Source organism: Papio anubis, chromosome 2 (assembly GCF_008728515.1).
Source record: "Papio anubis isolate 15944 chromosome 2, Panubis1.0, whole genome shotgun sequence".
Taxonomy (NCBI): Eukaryota; Metazoa; Chordata; class Mammalia; order Primates; family Cercopithecidae; genus Papio; species Papio anubis.
Window position 1 is genome coordinate 7,242,410 of NC_044977.1, and position 27,677 is coordinate 7,270,086.

Consider the following 27,677-nt stretch of genomic DNA (forward strand, 5'->3'; position numbering starts at 1 on the left):
TATACTTCTTACTGTATTTAATTTATCTGTATATTTATATATGTTTATGCATACATAAAATTTACATATATATGTGTATGTGTGTGTGTGTATATATACTCATATATACAGACACATATATATGTATAAAATTGCATGCTAGCCTTCCTTCTCTAACCATCCCTTCTTGCTTATTTGTAACTTCTTCCTCTGACAGTGAGAAATGTGAATCCCGTTACCTACAATATATTTACTTTTTTATTTAACTTTAAAATGCATGTAATTTTAGAATTTCAAATCCATACCCTTGTAAGAAACACATTTTCCCAACTATAGTATGGCATATGTGTATAGTTCTTTTTATCCTCAGTTCCATATTAGTCACTCAAAACACTGCTTTTCAGTTACTTAGCACATTTTCCTCTACCATTTTTAGTCATGCATTTGCAATATAGTTACTTTCATCTGTGACATCTGTCACAATCTGCATTATATCCTGGTGTTCCCTGATACCTTGGTTGACTTTTTCTTAATTTTCATTAAAAAACCTTCAGTCTTTTGGATGCACAGTTTTATGGGTTTTTGCAAATCCACGCAGTCATACATCTATCACCACAGTCCCAGCTCCATCACTCTAAACATTATCTTGGGCAAGGAAATTTTCATGTGATTATTCCCAACTTAAAGGGAGGCTGAGGAATGTTTTCTAACCAAATTCCTAGGGAATAGGGGATCTGGACAAGAATGCATGCTGTTGGCCCTACCTGAGATACTTACTTTTCTTATATAATTTTTGTGTTTTATTTATGTCCTTCCCCTCTTCTCATCCTTTTTGGATAATGGCAGTAAAAATTCACTGAAACTGTATCTATATAATAGAGCTGTATTTTTGAAAACTAAAAGCAAATATAAACAAACAAATCAATAAGGAAATAATTTGATAAACAATAAACGAATGGACACATATAAATTCTGCTTAAAGTGGAATGGCCTGGGAAGGAAAGAAAATTAGTCACTTAAATATCAGAAGAGGTTAGTCTTTCAGATTCAATATCAATTTTACAAGTTCAAATAATGTGAGAGAGAAACAAAAACAATTTTAATAAGAGAACTAGATTTTCAATTGAGGAATAATCCTACAGATATGTAGCATAAAGAATGGCAAGATGAAAAGGAACAGGAAAACAACCCTACATATGTGTTCTATGTAACCTTCCCATGCCTTCCCATTAAGGACAGGGTGTGCTGCCCTAACCATTGCAATTTGGGTGTGGTCCTTTGACTTACTCTGGACGATTGAATGATATGGACTAGAGGCTGTACCTTTGTGAAAGATGAGCCTCAAGAGTCCTTGCAATTGTTTTACTTCTTATGCATCTTCCATCTCCATGAAAAGAGCTTATCCTGTTGGTCTACCACTCCCGTGGCCTGGCCACAGAATGACTACACATGGAGCAGACACAAAGCCACATCTCAATGAGGAGCCAGAGTGGCCAGATTCAAAATGAAGCACAGCAACCCATACACTTCAATTCAGCTGCTTCTAGACCAAAGCTCAGGCTCATGGTCAACAAAAAACAGAAATAAATACTGTTTTACACCAGCCCCTCAGATATAGAAAGATTGGTTACAGAGGAACAGCTAGCTAATAAAATCAATACTTCAAACTTCCATTTTTTTGGAGGGCTGAAACTGTAAAGAATTATGTCAGATAAGCTACTTTTTATTACTCTAGCCAATTTCATACTTTGGAGAAGACCAAGCAAGACAATTCAGTGTCTGGACATTTGGAAACGTTTTATTACAACTAATTCAGCTAAAAAGAGAGTCATGTAGGTAGGCCTCTGTGACACTTTTGGCAGAGTTCTTTCAGTGACTGTGGGTAACAGAGAAAGAAAGAGATGAAGTTTTCTCCCAGGCTATGCTGCTTGTGCAGACTGCATTCCCCAGTACATTGTCCAGAAATGAATTTTCCCTCTGGGTTTTTGCCATTCTTGTTTACTGAGCAGTTCAGCACTGGGGACACACTTGGGTCGGTTAAGTGTTCCTTCAATATCTGTGACTGTGAGTTAACTTAATAGATATTGCTATGTAACGTTGCATTGACCATATATTTCATGGTATGACATTGTCCAGTGATCTAGGATTTAAAATGTATTTATAGATCAGGCACGGTGGTTCACACCTGTAATCCCAATGTTTGGGGTTATTGAGATGGGAGGAACACTTGGGGCCAGGAGCCTGAGACCAGCCAGGACACATAGAGATTCCATCTTTACAAAAATAAAAACAAATTAGCCAGGTGTGGTGGCACACAGCTGTAGTACTAACTACTTGGGAGGCTGAAGCAGGCAGATCCCTTGAACCCAGGATGCTCCAGTGAGCTAATGATCACGCGGCACTCTAGCCTGAGTGACAGAGCGAGACCCTGTCTCCAAAAATAAAATAATAAAATAAAAATAAAAATGCATTTATACAATACGTTAGACTGTAGCTTTGGTGTAGGAATGGAAGAAATTAATTTCCTTAATTTCCAGTTGGGGGGCAATGCCTTGTACCAAGAAACAATGCAATAAAACTGTCAAAGAATGTATGGAATAATTTATGTAATTTAAAGAACATATGTTTAATTTTTGCTGCTATAGAACAACTTAGACATAGCAAGTTTTCAAATATAAAACTTCCCACTATAAACAACACCCTGAGCTCTTTGACATAACTCAGTCAAACTAACATTTCATTTGTGGTATATTTGTTTGATATTGTTCTGCTCCTTCTACTGACTCTTCCTTGTTCATGTGAGCATCTCTTTATCACGTGGTACTAAAATTCCTATTCTATTTTAGTTATTCCATACTTCTCATACACAGTCATGTGCTAAATAATGACATTTTGGTCAACAATGGGCTGCATATATAAAGGTGGTCTATCTGATTATAATGGAGCTGAAAGTTTTCTTATTGCCTAGTATTTACTAAACAATACTTCATATCATTATTTTAGAGTGTACTCCTTCTACTAATTAAAACAAAGTAACTGTTACAACAGCCCTAGGCAAGTCCTTAGGAGACATTTCAGAAGAAGGCATTATTATCACAGGAGATGACAGCTTCAAGTGTGATATTGCTTCTGAAGACCTTCCAGAGGGACAAGATGTGGAGGTGAAAGACAATGAAATTGATGATACTAACCCTGTGTAGGACGCAGCTAATGTGTGTGTGTTTTGATTTTTAATAAGAAATGTAAAACTGAAAAATTTACATTTTAAAACAAGAAAAAAAAACTTGTAGAATAAGAATATGAGGAAAGAAAATATTTTTGTATTGTTGACATGTTTATGTTTTAAGCTAAGTGTTATACAAAAGGGTCAAAGAGTTGCAAAAATTAAAAAGTTTATAGAGCAAAACTGGTATAGTAAGTTAAGCTTAAATTATTATTGAAGACAAAAATTTTAAATAAATTGATGGTTCCCCAATTGTATAATAGGTATAAAGTCTGCAGAGCTATACAGTAATATCCTAGGCCTCTACATTGACTCGGCACTCACTCACTGACTTCCCTGGAGCAACTTCCAGTCCTGCATGCTTCATTCATGGTAAGTGTCCTATACAGATGTATTATTTTTTTTATCTTTTATACCGTATTTTTATTATACCTTTTTATGTTTAGATATATTTAGATATGCAAGTACTTATCACTGTGTTACAATTACCCATGGTGTTCTTTACAGCAATAGTCTGTACAGGTTTATAGCCAGGAGTAATAGGCTATTTCATATTACCTAGGTATGTAGGAGGCTATCCCATCTGGGTTTCTAAGTACAATCTAGGATGTAAATATACTCCCTGATGTCTGCCCAATGACAAAATTGCCTAAGGATGCATTCCTCAGAATATCTCAGTTGTTAATGTATGACTTTAGTTAATTATGTTTTCATCATCTAAATAGCAATAATAATCCAAAATTTATGTTAGAATAAACCTCTGTATTTCTGTTTTTGTTTTTGTTTTTTTTTTTTACATAATGACCATGAATTTCTTGAGTAAAATGTTACATTTTGATGACAGTTGAATGTAGTGACTGAAGTTTTTATTCTTATAAAAATTAATAAATATATATCTAACCCCAATTTAGACACAACATATCCCACAGATCAGATCCAGAATCCTGGCCTCTTGTAAATTTGTGAACATAAGTTACTGAATATCAAAAAACATCAGCCTTCTTAGTACACAAAACATATGACTGGATTATGCTGTTTAAATGATGAAACATGTTTTATTTTATATAAAAGCTGTGTAAGTCAAAATGTGATTATGTGAAATACTGATAGCTTAGGGAATTTCTACTTGAAGAAAACTCTGGTAAAATTCAGAAAATACAAAATAAACCAACTTACTTAAAATAGTTGAAGAGATGGCCTGAATATTCATTTTCCAATGAAATTGGTTGATTAATTTGCCTCTTTGAAATGAGTTGAAAATATTAAATTCATAAATATCATATCAATTTTTAAAACTTCTTATAAGGAGCTTTTTTTTTAAGGAAATCAGAAGGCATTTTGTTCATACATAAAATAGATTTAAAAATTTAAAAAGATAAAATAAATCTATTTTGTGTATGAACAACAAAACACAAATCAGTTTGAAATCAGAGCATAAAGATAAAGGAACTACGTCTTTCAGGAATCAGCATCATAAGTCAGTTGCTAACAATATTTACACATTTGAAATTAAGTAACTGGAAAGCAATTCTTAAGGTTACTGAATTTTTTGAATATGATGAATGTTTATTAGACAGAATAATGGCTCCCAAAGTGTTCATATCTGTGAATACATGAATTCACTTGACAAAAGGGATATTGTAGATATGATTAATAAAGAAATTTGAGATGAGAAGATTACTCTGGATTTTTTAAGTGGGCCTGAAATAATCACAAATGTCTTTGTGAGTGAAAGAGAGAAGTAGGAGGGTCAAAGTTAGAGGCTAGCTGAGACGGACAGCAGAGCAGAGGTGGAAGGGATGCAATGCTGGCTTGGAAGATGGAAGGGTTGCATAATCCAGGGACAAGGCATCTTCTACAAGGTAGAATAGACTTTCTTTTCCAGAGAATATAGAAGCACCCATGTTGAAATATTGGTTTTAGCCCAGTGAGACTCATTTCTAAACTCCCATATTGTGGGCTAATACATTTTTATGTTTAAACCAATAAATTTGTGGTAATGTGTTACATCGGTAGTCAGAAACTTTATATATGCAAAGGCAATAAAAAATGCAACAAGAGCACAGAAAACTTTGACATCCAAATTTAAAATAGATCCTTTGGTTTCTTTGATATTTAAAGCAGGATTAAGTCTAATTTAAACAGGATTTTTAAAAAAATCCTGCATAGAATCTCCTTTGATTGGTATTAAAGACAAAGCTAGAACTCTGATAGTGCTATCAGTATCATAAAAAATTTAATGTGGCTGCAGTAAAATTGGGGTGAAAAGGACAGAGATTTTATGCACATTTTTGGATTTAATTATTTCATATGAAAGTAAAAGATTTCTAAACTTTAAAAATTTTTTTCACTGATTTTGCATATTAGATAGAATGAAATATTTTTTTTAAATACCTCTAAATTTTGAAATACTGTGAAAAATTTCATATTAGTTTTTAAAATGTTGAAGAACACCTCAATGTGCACTATGAGTAATGGTAGGCAAACTTCTGAACATGATTTTAAATTGGAAGTTCTATCAACTGATTGTTCAGATTCACAGATATCCAGTGATTCAAATGGCTGGTCACAATTGGTTTCCAATGTTGTAGTTTATGTTTTCTTTGAGATGTCTAATGTTTCAAGACTTATTACTTAAAGAAGGAAACTAATATGACTACAAAATCGGATTATGAGAATGGATAATGTTAGCTAAATACTTCTCGAGTCCAGCACCATACTAGCCACTGAAAGCCTTGTCATTTATTATCCATGGGAATTTAAGCAAGTCATTTACACTTGTTAAGACTTGTTTATTTCATCTACAAAATGGGAATAATAATGATACATGTCACATAATGTTCATATGGGTAGATACTAAGAAAATGCCTATCAGTGTTTAGTATGCTGAATTTAGTGTGAGATTTGAAGCTTGGAAATCTGATATTGACACCCACCCTTGTAACAAGTCCAACATATTGACTCTCTAGTAGGTAGAAGCAGTACCTGATTTATTTATTTTCTAGAGAACACATTTCAAATGTATGTTTAACATAACCATTTAATTGATAAAGAATAAAATTTATGTAAATTTCTAAGTCGAACTGTTTATTTTCATGGAAAAATTCTGGGGAAAAATAAGATTAGAAATTTTGGCATTTTTTTCTACTTATCTGAAAAACTATGCTCAAAATGTATTTTAATTGGAATTGACTATTCATTAAATGTATGTCATTTTCATAACACTAATGAAAAAAGTAAGTTGCAACAAACTTTATTTAGAAAAAAAGGAATTAAAATATAACAATGGCTGAAACATTTAAACAAGATTGATAGACCCCCTAGTTGGAATAACAAAGAAAGGAAAGAAGATCCAAATAAGTACAAGCTGAAATGACAAAGATGACATTACAACAGATCCCACAGAAATACAAAAGATCCTCAGGGACTACTACTAACAACTCTACGCACACAAATAAGAATATCTAGTGGAAATAGATAAACTCCTGGAAATACACAATCTTCCAAGATTGAATCATGAGGAAAATGAAACCCTGAATAGACCAATATCGAGCTCTAAAATTGAATCTGTAGTAAAAACAAACAAACAAACAAAAACCCTATCAACTAAAAAAAGTCCTAGACCAGGTGGATTCACAGTCAAATTCTATCAGACATACACAAAAGAACTGGTACCAATCCTACTAGAACTGTTCCAAAAAATCAAGGAGGAAGGGCTTCTCCCTAACTCATTCTACGAAGCCAACATCAGCCTAATACCAAAATCTGACAGAGACACAACAACGAAAGAAAACACCATGCTAACATCACTGATGAACATAGATGCAAACATCCTCAACAAAATATGACCAAACCAAATGTGACAGCACATTAAAAAGTTAATAGACCATAATCAAGTAGTATGTATTCCTGGGATGCAAAGCTTGTTCAACATAAGCAAATCAATGAATGTGATTCATAATATAAACATAATTAAAGGCAAAAACCATATGATCATCTCAAGAGATGCAGAAAAAGGTTTCAGTAAAATCCACCATCCCTTCATGATTTGAAAAAAAAAAAAAACCTCAACAAATTAAGCATCAAAGGAATATAACTCAAAACAACAGAAGCCATCTATGATAAACCCACAACCAACATAATACTGAATGGGCAAAAACTGGAACCATTTCCCTTAAAAACTAGAACACAATAAGAATGCCCTTTCTCATCACTTCTATTCAATATATTAATACTACTGGAAGTCCTAACCAGAGCAATCAGGCAAAAGAAAGAGAAAAAAAGGCATACAAGTAGGAAAAGAAGAAGTCAAACTACCTGTTTTCTGATTATATAATTCTATCCCTAAAAAACATTCAAGATTCTGCCAAAGTCTCCTACAACTGCTAAACAACTTCAGTAAACATTTTCAGGATACAAAATCAATGTACAAAGTCAGTAGCAGAGCATTTATACTACCAATAATAGTAGACCATAAGGCCCAGGCTCACAGCCAAATCTAGAACACAATCCTATTTACAATAGCCACGAGAAAATGAAATCCCTAGGAATACAGCTAACCAAGGAGGGAAAGGTCTCTACAAGGCGAACTGCAAAATGCTGATAAAGGAAATCAGAGACAACACAAATAAATGGAAAAACATTCCATGCTCATGGATTGGAGGAATCCGTATTATTAAAATGGTGATCCTGCCCAAAGCAGTTTGCAGAGTCAACACTATTATTGTCCAACTACCAAGTATATTCTTCAAAGCGTTAGAAAAATAAACTATTCTAAAATTCATATGGAACTAAAAGTGGGTCCAAATAGTCAAAGCAATCCTAAGCAACACAAATAAATTTGGGGGGCATCACACTACCTGACTTCAAATTGTATTATAAGGCTATCATAACCCAAACACATGGTACTTGCACAAAAACAAGCACATATACCAATGGAACAAAATAGAAAACTTAAAAATAAAGATGTGCACTTACAACGGTCTTATCTTTGATAGACCAACAAAACAACAATGGGGAAAGACTCCCTATTCGATACATTGTACTGGGATAACTGGCTAGCCATATGCAGAGAAATGAAACTGAACTCTTAACCATATACAAAAATTAACTAAAAATGGATTAAATACTTAACTGTAAGACCTTGAACTATAAAAATCCTAGAAAGAAACCTAGAAAATGCCCTTCTTAACATCAGCCTTGGCAAAACAATTTTGGCTAAGTCACCAAAAGCAATCACAAAAAAAGCAAAACTAGCCATTGGGGCCTAAGTAAATAGACTACCTACAAAATGTTATAAAATATTTGAAAGCTATACATCTGACAAAGGTCTAATATTCAAAATCGATAAGAAATTTAATAATCAAAAGACAAATAACCTCATTAAAAAGCTAACAAAGAACATGAACAGACTCTTCTCAAAGAAGACATACAAGAGGACAACAAACACATGAGAAAATGTTCAGCATCACTAATCAGAGATACAAATCAAAACTACAATGAGTTGCCATCTCACACCAGTCAGAATGGCTATTACTAAAAGTCAAATAAATAATAAATACTGGTAACACTACAGAGAAATAGAAACATATATAAACTGTTGGTGGGAATGTAAATTAGTTCAGTCACTGTGGAAGCAGTTTGGAGATTTCTCAGATAACTTAAAGCAGCACTACTATTTGATCTGGCAATCCCATTACTGGGTATATAAGCAACGGAAAATAAAGCATTCTACCAAAAAGATACCTGCACTTATATATTCGTTGCTGTGCTATTCACAATAACAAAGATGTGGAATCAACCTAGGTGCCCAACTCTGGTGAAATGGATAAACCAAAGGTGGTACGCATACCCCATGGAATACTGTGCAGCCACGTGAAAGAACAAAATCATGCTCTTTGCAGCAACATGAGTGTAGCTGGAGGCGATAATCTGAAGTAAATCAATGCAGGGACAGAAAACCAAATAGCATGTTCTCACTTATAAGTGGGAGGTAAACATTGAGCACACATGGACATAAACATGGGGATTAAAGATACTGTGGACTACTATAGGGGTTAGAAGGGGAGAGAAGAAATGGATGAAAAACACACCCATTGGGTACTATGCTCACTATTTGGGTGATGGCATCCCTACCCCAAACCTCAGCATCCTGCATTATACCCATGTAACAAACCTGCACTTAGATCCCTGTATCTAAAATAAAAGTTTAATTCAAAAAAAGTTAAATTAAGAACAAATGTTAAAATGAGAAACACCAAAAATTTTGCAGTGCCTAAAATGTTTAAACAATTTACCATTTGATACAAGAATAAATAAATAACTTTGGTATTAATAAGTTTATGCAGTGCCCAAATTTGTTTGAAAAACTATTTTATCTTATATTCATGGTCTCTGCAAGGTATTTTTGTTCATTATTCTCTCAAATAATGTTCATTTCATTTGAGAATTCTTAGTACTTCATTGTTTTTTTCAATAATCGTTAGTATCCGAGAAGATTATTTTCAGTTCTGCATATTCCCACAGGGGGACAGTCATATATTTGTGTGACACTTACATCTATAGATTCCTAGAGGAATAAAAGCTGATAAAGCCTGGAAGATCCACTGGAATTTTAACATCTTTTACCACACTTGATATGAGATGGTTAATGCATCATTAAAACAATGTCACTTATAAACACTTCACAATTTTGTTGGGATGCTTTTACTTTTGGAACTTTTACTCATTCTTATTCCCGAGGCCTAGAAGATCATGATGTCTAACTTATTTTACAGAAAACATAATAAAAAATGAAAGTAATTTTATTAATAATATTGTTTTACTAACAAAAGTGGATAAAAACAATACATTTTAAAATTATTCACATGACATATACTCTAAAGGCCTTTGATATTTACTTAAGGTTCATATCTTCAAGGATCGAACATTATACTATACCACAATAACCTATAACAATTTTCTAAATTGAAAAATTCTTATAGCAGCTTCACATATATATGGATATAATTTTGTTTAAAAATTGTGTGATTATAAATCAGGTTATCTTTCACTACTCACTAGTAAGGTTACTGGCAATTTGGCCCCTATAGTCCTGTCCTAGTTTCTGCCCTTTGGTTGCTTGCTATAGGTAGTATTTCAAGTCTGACGTGTTTTTTGATTGTTTTACTTTCTCTCTCCTCCCTCTTTTCTTCCTTTATTCTTTCTTGTTTTTCTTGTTTTCCTTTTACTCATCCATTCTCCCTTCTCTCTCCCCTCCCCTCTTCCCATCCCTCTTCTCCCATTTTCTTTTCTTTAGCATATTGTTAACCAAGTAAGATATTGAAGTCAGAACTTATTTCAAAAAAGCCTTTATTTGTGGATAATATCAAATTTGTCATGATTGTAATGACATAGCTGAGGTTAAAAACATTGGTTTTGATATAAATGTATTCAACTCCATGTAGAATGAATAAGAGTAGCTTTATGCTTCTTTCTTGTAATTTCCCCTCTTTATATTACATTTCAAATTAACCTCTGTTCTCAAGTGGTTTCTGGAAGATATTTCACTGATACTAAGGCTTGTATCACTCAATGTATGTGAGAAAAGAAAAGCAATGACAAGATTGTCCTGATATTTTAAGATTCTAGAGGGAAATTAAATTATTCTCTGTGATATTCTTGGTACTGGTTGCTAGCCGTACTAGCTATGGCTCCCTATAAAGGCTGTGTTCCGCTTTCATAAACGGTCAATAGAAACTGTTGTTATTGTAAAATTGGACCTTTATCTCCTTAAGTTTATAGGATTTTAAATCTTTGGCTTTCAATCTTATGAAAGGTTTATAAACTGAGGCAAGGCAAAGTATTTTCTAAATAATTTCTGGGTTCCACAGCATGCAAATATGCTTCTTGCTTATTATTAAAATGGGAAAATTTTTGTGTGTATATTGTAGCTATTTCATAATTTCCCTCTTTCTCTAGCTTTTCTTTTCTGGAGTTCATTGCCCATTTTTACTTAGCTAGTTCTCTGGGCATTATGCCCAGCTTGGGTTAATGTTTGTTTATTTTCATTGACATTATCCAGGATAATGTTTTTTAGCTGGGTGCCTTAGAAATGATTGTAATTAAGTAGCAAGGAATATATTTATTAAATACATAAGTACATTAGATCCTCATAGATGCTTTTCTAACATCAGTTCAAATGGTAGATGAGCATATATGTATCGTGATTTGTTTTAACTTGGTAACCTTTTTGTCTTTGAGCCAGTTTAGATTGTTTCATGTCTAGATGGGTTAATGTCCCCTTCCTTTAATTCCAAGAGCAATCATGTCTTAATATCCCTTGCTATTTCACACTTTAAAAAGATAAAGGAAAATATGAGTTTTAAGCAACAGGTACTTTGGTTAAAGAAAGTGATTAGATTAGAGATGATGTAAATACTATATCCGTAAGGATTTGCTTAAGAAAACAAAACAAAAAAATACTCAAGGTATCTTGTCAGAAAAGGACATAGTAAAGGGAATAGAAAGCTTGCTCATCATTTCCTAAGTAGAGAGAGAAAATATCAGAATCACTTCTGGAATTTAGAAAATCAAGGAAAATCAAGAAGAAAAAAAGATCAAAAATTTTATTCAAAGTAAGTATAATATAAATTTACCATTTGCACTTCTTAATATCAATTGTCACTCTATATTTCAGATATTGCTGCTTAATAATTGGAAAATCAATATTTGTAGGAAACTAATCTGTAGCTGCCATTCTATTTACTTCAAGAAAACATCACTAGTATATACAGCTTTGTTTGAGGTGAAATCTTAATTTTAAATTTGAACAAATCATAAGTAAGTACAAAATTTAAGAATAGACACAATGATTAGAGGCAAACTATTAAAAAACAAATTATTTATATTGGAAGAAATGGTAAAGCAATATGAATACAACACAGAGGCAAAAAGAGCAGCCAGGTGGCTGGAGAAACATTTCTCTGAATTGAATTAAAAAAGCATCAAAAGTTAGAGATTGCAAGTAATATGACAGATAAAGAGAAGATAAAATGGAAATTCATAGATATGATTTTTAATTCTTTACAGGTATTATTTCCTTAAATTCTTCCTTAGCTCTGAAAGAGTCCATTTTTCTATCAGAGAATCTTACTGTAAGACTCAACTAATGTGTATCTAATACCTGCTTTATTTCAAACAGTCTAAGATTAGCCTAATCTTGACATGAAAACAGAGAAATTAACATAAGAAAGAAAAGTTGAAAAAAAAAGAAGAACGTTTTAATGCTGTTTATCTTTACCCACGACCCCAAGGATTTCTGAAATTTGCGACTATTTGAATGGTAGAGAAAACCAAGTGTCAGTTTGCAGGATGTTTTACAAAGAAGATGGAGCATAATTGCTTTTTAGCCTAAGCTTCTTTTAATATAATCATAGTTGTAGGTAAAACAAGTAAGATAAAACAGAAGGTAGTGTCACAGGATCCTTGGGGTGTCGTTTTTCCAGCCAAAAACCTTCATGGCTGGCAATGACTGTGCCTGAGTTTTGCTCAGGCCCTCTCCGCTGACGCCCTCCCGGCTGAGGCCCTCTCGGCTAACGCCCTCTTGGCTCACTCCACCAGCCTGGATCCCACGCCTGCCAAGGGTGAGCCAGGTGCAGAGTGGCGAGGGGTGTGTGAGCGAGTGATTGTGGGGTCCCACCACTGCATACAGCCAGGCACGCCGGCTGCCACAGGGCAGGCTGCTCCAGGTGTGGGCACGGGCACCGGATCCCTGCGAGGCTGCGGCTGGACAAGGCGTAGGGCAAGCAGGTCGTCTCAACATCTGCTCAGCTCTCAGCAGAGAGGAGACCCGCGATGGGTAGTTCCTCTCCACAGGCAGGTCATCCCAACTTCTCCCCAAATCTCACTGAGTCTGATAATTGTGTGGGCTCCAAAGGAGAGGAAGTGAATGCTGATTGGACCATGGGTGGCCATGGGCAAGCCAGAACATGTTCCCTAAGTTCTCACTCTATTCAGCAGAGCTGACAACCGAACCCCAGTGCTTCAGGCTATCCCAGGCCTGAAGGTGGGGCTTCATTGGGAACCCGCCCTTTTCCACCCAGAAGCCTGTCTGCCTCCAGCTGCCATCAACCTGCCATACCCATGCCCAGGCTGTTCGTGCCATGGGATGCCTGCAGGCCTGTGCCAATCTGCTCTCACACCTGCCTTGGCCTCCTCCCCATGCTCCTTGGCGCCCAAAGTCTGGAGGGGTCCAAGGCAGCAGGAGGCTGGCATGTCAGTGCTGCCTGAGCCAGTGCACACCTGACCGGGTTATGGCAGCACCCAGGCTCAGCCACAACTTTGCTCTGATATCAGGGTGTGCATTGGGAGCAGGGAGAGGCCAGGCAGCAGGGCAGGCACTTTTGAGCCTGCAGGAGCAAGAGTGATTCTGGGCCCCCCCAGAGTGAAAAGATGCGTGGGTGCCCAGCAATGACTGGGCAGCTGCAGCCGCACCTAGGAAGGCGGGGCTCCCCCCGCTCCAACTCAGAAGGTGATGAGGCTTCCATCTGTTCCAGGCTCCTGCCCGCTCTGTAGAGGGTGGGGCCTGGACCATGCCTCCCTTACTGTAGTCAATGTAATGCAGCAACCACCACTGCCATTAGTACCTTAAGTGATTTTTAGTATGGTCAAAACCGAACTACTCATTGGAAAACTGTATTTGAGTATCATCATAAGCTCCCAAAAGTAGATACTTCAATGAGCGTTTTTATGCATAACTCCAACAACAAAACCCTCTATTCATGTCTACACAACTTTTTCCAACGTGGAGTTTCAGGCGATTTTCTGCTTTATTTGAGTTATTGTTTTCTCCATTTGTTTATATTTGTTCTCATTCAAAGATCATCATCGTAAAATTGAGTCTCCTTGGTGAAGCAAATAGAAGCTATGTTACCTGTGGGCTGTAATGAAATCTTATCCTTTCTTACACTCACCATTTCACTCTTGTGTTGAAAAGAATTTAAAAGTTACAAAACTTCTGCTGGTTTCTTCTCCAGTGTGTAGATCTGTACGGTCTTTCTAATAGTAACAAGTAGATTTATTTCTACCAAATAAGCTTGAAATATTTTAATCTTTATAGTTTAATTAATTTATAGCTTTCCATTATGAATTGCCCTCCTATTCAATTCTGATCACTCAAAAAAACACTAAGAAAGATCATTTTATTTATGAATATAGAACACAATTTCTAAGAAAGCATTAACACACAGTAACCATCATTATGGTAAAAATATTTCTGACAGAGATTAATTCTAGAACATGTATTATTGTGAATAATCATATTAATAATATATTTTATAACAAGGAAAAGTAAAACAGTGTACATCTGCATAACTGCCAACATTATTTGAAAAAGTTATATTAATATTTACTATGAATATTATATTTACTATTCATTTTTATTATATTAGATTGAGTACATATACCATTAAAATTATACATGCACATTTATGCACAATTGGCAAAACTTTCATAGATTTTAAAGCAATAGGAACATACTCATTAAATCAAGTAGGGGAGAAAAGGTGATTGTTTTTATAGCTCCTATTCAGATTTGTCCTAGAAGTGGTGGACTAGAAGTAGGCAACAAAAATATACCAAAAGTATAAATATTAATGTGCAGTAACTAAAATATTTCAAGTAAGAGGACACATTGTTTTCTTATTGAAAATCCTTAGTATGGAAAGAAAAACTTTTGAAAAGAACATTCAGTAAAGTCACTATTTAAAAATAATTAAATAGTTAATATTCTTCCTAAACATATTCTTATTAATTTGCTAATGAAACAAGGGCCATCCCATGCTTCTGCCTCCAGCAGACTCAATATTATTTAGATGCTAATTAACCTCAAAGTATTCTTTTGATTTAAATGATTGCCAAAATTATTCCATAAGTTTACCATTCTTTTACTAAGAAAAACTATCTAAAATATTACCTACCAAACATACATAAATAATAGAAAATGGGGAAAATGTAATTCTAATTACCATTATTCTACAACAGTTCTCTAATTTTAGCAATGTCTTATTACTATTACCCATTTTCTCTATCTACTTGCTTATTCTTTTTAGATTAGATATATCCAGTTTAATAGATATTTCATTTCTTATAATTTTATCATTTTTTATTATTAAAACAATTCTAGTGTATACATGCTCTTGGTTTCAAATACATATATGCATTGTATTATTTTCTGGTTGCTTTAACATCTATTAAGATAAAGCTTACAATCATCTACTTGTACTTTGTTGAACCTCCCCTCTTTAATCACCTTCTGGCCTATCTTCATCATTACCTCTTATGGCCATCTTCAAGCCTTTGTTCATACCAACAGCAGCACTCTCAAAAATCTCAATCTCAAGTACTCCACTCTCTAGCAATTATATCTTACTTTTTTTCCAGCTCACATCCTCTAGTACCTTGTCTTCATTCACATCTTTATTTCACCTGGAATTAAAATTCAATGATCCTACCACTTTTCATGCTTCCTCGTCCCCTTAACATTTCCTGTTCTATAGCTAAGTCATTGCAATCTTTCCCATGCATATACTTCCTCTCTTGCCTACTATTTCCCTGGAAATTTTGCCTTTGCAAAATTGAAGGTCTTGATTATTTCACACCCAAACCTCTGCAGTCATCTGTGGCTGGAGAAAACTAGCCCTGCTGAGTAGTATCATGTTAAATTCATTACTACTACCCTCAGAAATGTTCTGATTTATTTACCATAATAAACATAGTTATACAAACCAAAAACAAAATTGTAAGTACTCAACTGACTTAATGGACCCTCCTCTCTGCAAAGAAGACCCAAAGAAGCCTGAAACACCCCTTCAGGCCATGACAGGAAGAGGGGCATCAGACAGGCCTCACTATTCTCTCCTTTCTTTGGAGTTCTAGAATAACTGAAGAGCATTAACATTGAAATAGAGATCACAGGGCTGACAGAGGAGATGCTTTGTAGCAATGAGATACCAACTCCAACCAGATACTGATATAACATCACAGGACAGACAACAAGTCTTAAAAGGAAATCAAAGTATTTTATCTCCAAATAGATCACTTGGCATATTTTGAAATGGCCCAGGAAAGTTGTCTCTTATGGGAAAATTTGCATTCTGTGGACAATCTCTTTTCCTTACTAGGTCTTTGTCTGTCACTTCTTCTCCCTAAAATGTGTACAATCAAACTGTAACTTAACCACCTTGGGTACATGTTTTCAGGACCTCTCGGGGCTGTGTCACAGGTCATGATCCTTCCTTATGTTACCTTGGTAACATAAACTTCTTAATTGATTGAGACCTGTCTTAGAAACTTTTTGGTTTATAGTTACATTTCTAATGAGGGTGGAATCTTAAATGTTATTTCCCATTGTTTTTCCGCTTCTGTTTTGTTTTGTTTTTTCCTTGTGAATGGAATGATTGACTCTGACCTCTTGCGCAGATACAGATGATTCTACTATCATTTGTAACCAAGGTGAAACTATCCTTCTTTTCCTTTTAGATATCTTGTTTCACACAAGCTACTGTTCAAACTCCCACACACTATGTCCATAAAATAAAATAGACAACACTTACTTTCCACTCTGTGTTTTCTTCCTTTAATGCTACTTCAACGAGGTTCTTGGAAGGTTTTCCAAACCCATTCCTCTTCAACTTTTAATTTTTGCTAAGTTAGATATGTGGTTATTATAATTTTGTATCTACTATATTTTTCTATTTATACATTTCTAGTAGATTTTTTACTCATCTCTATGTATAACTGCCATGCAGCAGTAGAGATAGAAATATGTAGGTACACATATATCAAGATTTATTTATCACTATTCTTTCCTCTTTATCTTTTCACTTTTGAAGACTCTGTTCTAGATTGTTTGGTTAAGTTGTTTTACAAATACTTGCCTCAGATCAAGTGCTGACTAAGATGAGATCTAAATTTTGCATCAATGGATGTCTTTATTTCTCTATGACAGGTTAAAAATATGTTTTCTAGTCTTATGAGTTTCAGGATGCTACTTTATCTCAGAATGTAGAAACTTCTCTTTATTCCAGCCTTCAGCAGTGCAATGGAAGTCTCATAACTTCAGCTATCTTTTACTTGGTTGGTAGCCTCTACTTTCTACATAAAAGTTTATATGATTTACTCATTATACTTAGAGTTCATAAAAATTTAATGTAAATGCCTACACGTGTTCTTTCTTATTAATCTAGCTTGAAACTCAGTGAGCTTTTTCAATAAACACTCATGTCTTTCTATGATCAATACAATTGTCTTACAATATTTGTTAATTCTTTCTCTTAGAATTTTTCTATCTACTCTGAGAAATCACTTACTTTCATCTTAGCTTTTTCTTCTTCCTTTTTGTTTTCCTGCACTGAGGAAAGGCATGGCATCTGAATGAATTTCCACCAAGAAATTCTAATTATTAGATATAATTCTGTTGCCTTAATTAATTTCTAGACTTGATACTTACATATATGTCTCTGGACTTTGCATTGTACCTGATTTTAGTTATAGTATTCACACTTACTTATTATTCTCATAACAGTTACAGAGTAGACCCTACTGTTCTCTGAACTCTTTTTCTTTATATGTGTAGCAAATTCTTACCCATGTTTATAGCTCCCTTTCTTCCATGAGAGACCTGACCATGGTTCAGTAGGAAACACTCTTTTCCAAAGGTGATCGCTTACATCTAAGGATTCTCATCAATTTTCAGAGGATTTTTACATTCCTTATCCCCTGCCCACTTTATATACACAAGACAAAAATATTCCCTACTAAAGTGCCATGGCATTCACCTTGTATAATGGTTATAATCACAAATTCTGTGTCAGACTACTTACATTCGATCCAGGTCTGCTATTTATAAACTCAGTGACTTTGGACAATTAATTTTTATTTTAGTGTTTCATTTACTCTAAAATGGGTATGAAAATAGTAGTATATACATCATGAATAAAATGCTTAGAGAATTCACAATCTATGGCGTTACATACATTTTTGCTGTCATCATTTTTAACATATTTTTCCTAACTTTGGGCATCAGAATCTTGACATGATAGCAAGTTACAATTTGCATTGTTCTGGTCTCTATCCATAATTCTTTTTGAAAACAGAAAATTTAACTTAGGACATTATGCATCAATAAAATATTTCTATAACCTCATAATATACCACATAATGCATAGATTATATAATATATAGATTAAACACATTTATTAAAATTACTAAAATACAAATAATTTTATAATATAGTTAGTTACTTCTGATGTCAATCTCCAATTATTTCCGCTAAGTACTTAATTGATTTATTGACCAGGACGACTAAGAGAACGTCTCTGGTACCCTCTAGATCGTCTCTAATGAATATTATTCTCTCATAATCATAGTCACATGGAATACACATGATCTCCACTCTAAAAAAAGTGAATTTCACAATATGCTAAGCAACATTATTAATAATCTTCTCAACATTGAAAATTCATGTTTTCCATTGTTTTACTTACTGACCTATGTTATATAAATTACATTGCTATAAGATTATAATTTAATAATCATCTAGAGATATAGATTTAGTATACCCAAGTAACATACTTAGAGATATTAGAAATTGACTAACAGACTCCCATTAAATCTTACATTTGATAAATTATAGTTTTTAAAACACAAGACTTAAATAACATATAAGTCTATATGTTGGATAGTAGGTATCCAATATTTCGGAGCTTCCACTTATAATATTAAAGGCTTCAGTGACAGAATCCGTAAAGACTAAGCCCTTCTCTGCTGGTCAAGACCAGAGGCAGTTGTGTTTAAAATTATCCAACTCAAGTCACTCACTGAGTAATTTTAAAGATTAATTTTGTATTACAACCACCCCATTTGGATGATAGGAAATACATTCTCTATTCTGCTATCAGATAAGTAATCATGGGGAAGCACAGAAGAGGAAATTTTAGACCTACCACTGGGTCATAACCACCCTGTGGGAAGGAATGCTTGCCATAGAAGTAATTGACGGGAAAGCAAGTTTAGAGAAATTTAAATGGAAATTTCAGACAGTTCACCATCTAAGACAAAATCATATTCATTTCATTTGAGAAGTTTTGTATAAAAAGCACAAATGCAGATAATACACAAATCTAGGAAGAATTTAAACACACTGTGTGTAAATTAATCAAGCGAATTTAGAAGCCCACAAATCTAGGAAGAATTCAAACACACTGTATGTAAATTAATCAAGCGAATTTAGAAGCCCACAAATCTAGGAAGAATTCAAACACACTGTGTGTAAATTAATCAAGGGAATTTAGAAGCCTTTCTGAAAAGCCATACTGTCCCATTGTAGTCAGACAAATTATATTAGAGTTCAGTTCCTTTGCCTTTCTTTTTAATAAAAGCAAACATGTTTTTATTTGATCAATGTCCCAATGGAACAACTTTTCCCATGCCCATTTTAAGAAAGCACAGAATCTCATGATTTGTAATCAAAAGACACTATCAATTGTCCTTTGTAACAATATTATTTATTTTTCTTTGGCTCTGTTGTCCTTTAATATCTGGTTATAATAGATATGTTAATTATAGCTTCACTTTGGTCCACATGGTAAATATTAGATGTTTTCCTGTACACAATACCATGGTCTACAAGGTAATTTTGTTTGTTGAGTTGATACAATCATTCTACATGCTGTCTTTCATATGCTCCAACATGAGCATACTAATATAAACTGCAAGAACCAAATACCTCCTCCCCAAATTTTATGAAACTAATAAGACATGATAAAAATATCAAATTTTAGAGACGCACACACATTCAATGGAAATATGGATTTTCTTTGCTACAAAAAATGCATGTCAATGAAGTAAGATATATTTCAATATAACAAAAATATGTGTTTGAAAAAGAATATATCCTAAAGCACTGCTTTATAGCCTCAGAAATTAATATTAAAGAAGTTTTTATAAAAATGTAAATTAAAAGATGAGCAAACACTGAAAATGAGATACAGATTTATAAATACAATTAAACATTTTGTGTCATTTTGCAAAAAATAAAATAAAGTGACTTCTTGAAGCCCTGATGATATACAATAATTGTCTAGGTTTCTGTGATAAAGTTGATTCACAACAATATTTTATAATGTTTCTTTCAGTTTTGGAAATGGCTGAAGCATTTTCTTTGAAACAATAAATTACTGCTGCTTAAGTGTTTCAGGTCTGTGAATGTGAATTTTTATTTATGTTATACAGTATATAAATTTTGAGTTGTAATTGTATACTTGTCACAGTCTTTAGATACTGTGGAAATTCTAATCTGCATTGCATTCTAGTAAGCGCAGTTTATCTTCAATGTAAGTTAGTGAGAGAAAAATACAAAGTGAGGCAAAGTAAGGCAAGGATAAACAGTACTCTGGTTTCTCAGTAAAAAATAGGCTGCAAGGTGGCAAGGGTAGAAGCAAGGTTATGAGAGAACAATGTATAAATCTCTGGCTTCAGTGATTATAAAGGAATGAAAACAAACATTTGAAAATCCGTCAATAAAGAAAAGCAGTCTTATAATTGTCTAGACACTGTGGTAGGAAGAGATCATTATACAAGATTTGAAACAAATAGAATACAATTTTATTTATTTTTTAAAAAGAAAAGTTATAATTGTTAAGCACAGTAGTTTAAAATACAGTAGACTTTTAATTTTATATGAGGATTTTGTTGAAACGGTGGTTTGGGGCTGGTTGTGCAGTGGGAGAATATAATGAATATTCGGGCTTGGAGAATTGTGTTCCATGAGACTATCATTGGTTGGCTAGTTTCAGAAGGCTGTTTGCAGGAATGAGTCCACTGCTGATTGGTCTCCCTTAAAAAATTTGAGGCTGTCATTCACTTGATGATGTTTACAGTCATAGTCGTATGTGCTGAAGCAAGGCATCAATGACCAACTAATTTAGAAAACTGTTTTTGTTTGACAGATTAAAAACTGATTTTGTTACCTCTTTATTTATGTGGCTATTAAACAAAACAGTGTTTTCCTGGATATTTGATGATATACAAAATGTGTCATAATACAAAATCACTTGGCAAATGAGAAATAGAAAAAATGTCCTAATGTGGTGGTGTTAACAGACCATACCTAGTTAACATCATATTTAACTGTGAAATGCTGATACCTTTCTCTCGGAAATAGGAATGAGCCAATAATGACTGCCCAAATTGCTTCTGTTCAGCATTGTTCTTTAAATCCAAGTTACCTCGACAGTCACTCAATCTCTACCAAATATACCCAGAGGATATTTTTGAAGAGTCAAAAGGCTTATGTATACATATAAATGTACATAGAGTAAGGAGAACAGTCAAGACCAGCAAATATGATCTTGATAACAAATAAGACAAAAAGTGTGATGAGTTAGCATAGGAAATATCAAAGTACATCTCAATTCTACAGTAACTATGACAGTGTGTTATTAGTGTAAGAATAAAGGAAAAAATATTAGGGAGCCTAATTTCAGGTTTGAGCTGCAAATACATGAATGTGAAGATAGGTTATTTGAGTTCATCTGGTATGAGGAACAGAAAGAAAAAAATATTGAAGAAAAATGTACAGATTCTGATACTATGGAACACCAGTAAGGGCCAACATATGCAAAATGGAGTCCCACAGGGGAGGAGAGAGATAGACAGAAAGAATATTCATAGAAACAATGTCTAAAAGCATCCTAAATCTGTTGAGAAAAACTGATCTCCACATTCAATAAACTAAAAAACATCGACACCTAGACACATTATAGTCAAACTGTCCAAAGACAGGAAATGAGTTAACCCTGAATGCAGAATGAAAAAAGTAATTTACAGGAAATAATCTATAAAATTAGTAAATTATTTACAAGAAATTATCATAGCCACAGGCAATGGAATAACATATTCAAATATTTAGAAACATATTCAACATTTTTAAAGATACACTGTCAGATGAGAATTCTATACTCAGCCAAACTATTCCTGAAAAGCAAATTCATAATTCTCTTCACCACAGATTCCCAATACAGAGTATAATGGAGAAGATATTTGCAGCACTTTTGTCAAAAACATTATTGAAAAAAAATAAGAACTCCTAGAAGTCAATAAGGAAACGTAAGCAAATAAAAAACAGACAAATATGAAAGTGGGGACAAAAGCTCCAAATAGAAGAATCACAAGTCAAATTGTCAAGAAACATGAAATAATATTAGTATTATTAGTCAGCTTAGAAATAAAAACTGGAATATGATATGACACAAGTGCATACCCACTAGCATGACTATAGTACACAGATTGTTAATACCATTTAGGCAAAGATATGGAGTGTTACCAGCTCTCAAAAGCAGTTACTAGATTTGTACATCACACAACTTTCAAAATCTTTTGGACAAAATGTGTTAAGTTCAACAACACAAGCATTTCTCCTGACATATTAATTCTTCTCCTATTTATATCTTCAACAAAGTACACGTTTGCTACACCGTAAGGTATATGGAAACTAGTCATAGCAGTATTATTCAAAATAGTCAAAGTTAAAGCAACTCAAATTTGTATAATCTATAAAATAATTACATATATTATAGTATGCTTTGACAATTGAAATATATATAGTATTCCCCCTTTATCCATAGGAAATAACCTTCAAGAACCCTAGTGAATGCCTGAAACTGGGGATAGTGCTGAACCATAAACAAACTATGTATTTTTTCCTATACATGCACACCAATGATAAAGTTTAATTCATAAATTAGGAACAATGAGAGATTAACAAAAACCAATAAAATGTAACAATTATAACAATTTACCAGCATCACTATGCTTGCACTTTGGGACCATTATTAAGTAGAATAAGGGCCACCTGAAGACAAGCACAGCAGTGCCACGAAAGTCCACCTGATAACTGAGTTTATTACTAAGTGAGAGACCAGCAGGTGGCTTTTATATCCTGAATGATCTGGAAAAGGAATGATTCACATAGTGGGTGGGATGGCATAAGGTTTCATCATGCCACTCAGAATGGTGTGCAATTTAAAACTTAAAAATTGTTTGTTTCTGGAATATTTTGTGTAAGATTCTTGGACTCCCAGCTGCACAGGGGTAAGTGAAACTGTGGAAAGTGAAACCATGGATAAGCAGAGACTACTAAACAGAAAATAATAACGATGAAACTATACAAAATAACATGGATGATGATCATAAGTGTATTATTTAAAAAATGTTTCAGGTAGTAAAAAAGTACATACTGTGTGATTTCATTTATATAAAATGTATTTATAAGGAAAATTATTCAGTGGTGATACTATATCTTCAAGGATACAGTGATTCTAAAAGGGGAAGAGAAAACCTCCGTATGTTTTTTATCCTGGTAGTAGTTATACAGATGGGTTTTGTTGTAAAAATAGAATTGAATACAAGATTTGTGCAGTAACTGGTCTTCATTTTTATACTTTAATAAAATGTTTCTGCAATACATTTTTGTAGTTTAGGCTGCAGTAATAGAGATGGTTTAAAAAAGATTCCATATCTAATTTGAAAATAAGCGTGACATAATTTCTTGATAAATTAAAATAAGAGTGTACAAAAGAGAGAGTAGTTAACACAGACTCCAATGTTTTGTAGAGAAAAATATAATTGTTGATTTCTGATTTGCAGAAAAATAGTGGAGTAACAGGATTGGTGGTGAGAAACCATAAATCGAATTTTGACATATTAAATGTATGATGTCTAGTAAACATTCAAGTGGAAACCTGAGTAGCTAGTCAAACATGGATTTTGCTCTCCATGGAGATTCCAGGCTACTGATATATATTGATAGAGCATACACCCATACAGAATAGTTTTTCATATATTTATGATACCACTATGAATATTCTTATTTACAGATTTTCATCATTGGTGTAATTGTGGGGTTATTTAATTAACTGCTTTTTTTTTCTGATTATGGGTTGTTTTTCTTTATTTTCACATCCTCTTTTGAATTGGATGGTGTGCTTCATAGAGTTTTCCTTCTTATGTTCTAGATTTGGTTTTATTCTTATAAATAGCATTGAACTTTTTTTTCTGGAATGAAGGTGCATAATTGCTATGATCCTTCCCCAAGTTTTGACACAGTGGGTTCAGAACAGACTTTATTCAAAAGCATTTTATTCCCAATAGTGAGGCAGTATCCATCCACATCAGATTGATCATCCTATGTCACAAGGGGTCTTGCTGGTTGGGACATCATCTCCAGGCATGTTTTAAATCTGGTGATTGATTGTTCTACCCATAACTTACAGGTGGTCCTTGTGGTCCTTTTCTGGTTTTGGGTAGCTTATTCTTTCCTCGCTCTCTCTCTCTGTCACAGACACACACACACACACACACACACACACACAGCAGTTCTCAGCCAAACACTTCAGTGGCTGTCTCTGCAGTTCTTTAAGCTTCATCAATATGCAGTTCCTTCTTTTCTGATATTCGTCCCACAAATACTGTTTTGGATTCACCAATATATGGACCCTGTCTCCTTGTCTGGGTTCTCTTTCCTACTCTTCAGCCTGGAATCTTACTCTAGGCAGTGAACTGGGATGCTTGTAAGAATCACCTGTTGTTTTATTTTACTCAGAATCACTGTCTTGAGCTATCTGCTGTCTAGTTTGAAAATTATTCTGTCATATATACCGTTCATGTTTCTATATGTGTAATAAAAGGAGGGTAAGTTTGTCTCCTGTTACTTTATCACAGAAGAAATTTTATATTTAAAGAGTTGCTAAAATGGTGTCTAAGATGTGACTTATGCCTTCAGGTAGCGTAAGGTTTGATAAAGACCTAGACATATACATATAAATAAGGCAAAACATGGCAAGATTCGGTTATTAGCAAATTTACAAAGTTAAATATATATCAAGTAAAACATGTTCATTTTAAAAAAGAATTAACCATAAAAATAATATGAATAAAGAAGGAAAACAGATCTAAGGAAAACCCATCAAAGCAGTGTGTTTTTTTTGTTTTGTTTTGTTTTGTTTTGTTTGGTAGCCCTATCCAAAGGACTTCACATTTCATCTTAGTGGAAATGTATTATCTTTACCCAAGGTCATTAAACGTATACATCTTATATGTAACAGCTCTTACGCTTATCCTAGGAGCAGCAAGAATTAATCTAAGTATGATTTATCTCATATGAAGATGTCTTATAGCAGATTTAAGCCTCCAGATAAATGAACTATTATTTTCCTTAGTAAACTACACCTTTAATAGTAACTGGATTTCTTTTCTATAACAATGAACAAATATAGTGGGTTGATTCCTGATAAATTGATTCCCCTTTTTACCGACTACAATAAAATACATTAAGTCTCCAAAAAGTAGGGGAAGAAGAAAAGTTACATTTAAAATATGTAGTTTTGAATATAGTGCTTGCTATACACTTTTTAAAGCATGAACATACTGAACAGGCAAGTATGTTAACTTTACACATTTAAATACTTTTAACACAATAAATAGATCTCACAGTATACTTGTACCTCCATTCCCTACACTGATCAGGAGTTGTCATGACATAAAAATGAACATAGCAGCAAAAAGGGGCATTGGTAATAGTCTCATCCTTAGTAAATTATACTATGTTTCAAGGAATAATAACAAGAAGACTCAAACCTCCAAAGAGCCACAAAGAGATTTGACAATGATTTTATATATTTTGATTAGTATACTATTTGTAACATAATGCATTCAATAAATGTTTATTGAACTTAAATGATGTGTAATGACCTAAACTCCAGTGGCAGTCTGACTTTGGTTAAAACAGCCAGACAGCATGCCTTGAACATTTAACATTTACAGATTATAAACTCAACAGGAGTCTACACCAATCTTTCAGAACCCTGCTGTACTCCTGGATGAGCCTCTACATACATTGAACTAAAACTCATTCCCATTCAGCATGTGATATTAATCAAACAGCAGGGTTCTGTAGCCCCTTCACCCTGTTTCTGTTTATCATTTCTGATTTTCACCCTGACCCATTTTCTAGTACAGAAGAGGTCAATGCTTTGCCAAAATCTATTATGAAAATAATTTTTGAATCCTCAATATTATATAGTTTTATTATGATGCAAAATTTATTTCAAGACTTTTGAAAATTTTACTGGATAATTTCTGTTTTATAGCTACCACAACATTATTAGTGCATTCTTTTTTATAGGGCTCTCCACGTAATCTATTTTTAGAAAATTTCAATGTAACATCAGCATACTATTTTGTTCCCATTGAATTATTATTGATCATTATTATGTTGATTTTAAATAAAACCCAGTAAATTTTTTTTACATTGAAAAGTCTACTTTTAGATTAAAAATAGGTTTATGACAGTTCTCTAAATCTCCTAGAGATATGTAGTAAAATAAATTAATAATCATATGTGTATGCGTATGTGTGTACTTATTTTCACCCTCAAAATCTTCCATTTATTTACAATTTTTTGAAGATTTTATTCATGCTTTCTGGTCATAATGATTAGAAAAAATGAAGAAAGATTTTATACAGTATTTGAATACAATTTGAATTTGTTCATTTGTATCAAAGACAATATTTCATATATTCCTTAAAGGTTAAATTTAAAAAAATTATATTTTAAGTATCAACATCTGTGATAGAATTATATTTTTCAAGGCACTTTCATAAGGACAATGCAAGTAAGAAATAACACAGCTAGACCTGAATAAATTTTACAAGTTATTGTTAATATTCAGGAAAATAGAAAAAGTATTCCCATGAGTTTCTGAAATGTAAGGAAATTCTTATGACAGTAAAGGTTAAATAAATATATTTAAGAAATTAAAAATAACCATATGCTGCAAATGACTTAGAAAACCTACAATCATTCAATTCTGTAAGAGAGAAAATATGTGAAATATATCATGTTGGATAACTAAAATGGTATGACCTAGAATAATACTTACTATAATCTTAACTATACATGTGATATAAAGTGTCTACCTGCCCACAATTTTAGGTTGAGTCTAAAGTAGTAAGAGGAATTTCAGTAAACTGATTAATATTTACTAGCCAATTAAATAATAAACACACTAGAGTAACTAGAGTTATAGGGTTATAATAACACATATGTATATAACAACACGTACAGTATCAGATAAATACAAATAGTTTAAATTAATAAAGAGTTGTGCAATAAGTTATTCTAGACCATTTGAAATAAAGGAAAAAAATATAAATAATTATATGTATATATAAAATCCCTTTATTGCCAAGTAATGTAAAGGATATAAAATACAAAAATCATCATAAAACTGAAAATAAATAGGCATTACTATCAAATTTATTAACTGAGGAGTACCTAAAATTATAAAGCATATTTGCAAAGTATAATATCTATGCATTTTTACATTGCTAAATGTAGAATACATCCACAAATAAAAGGAAAAACAATACATTGCGA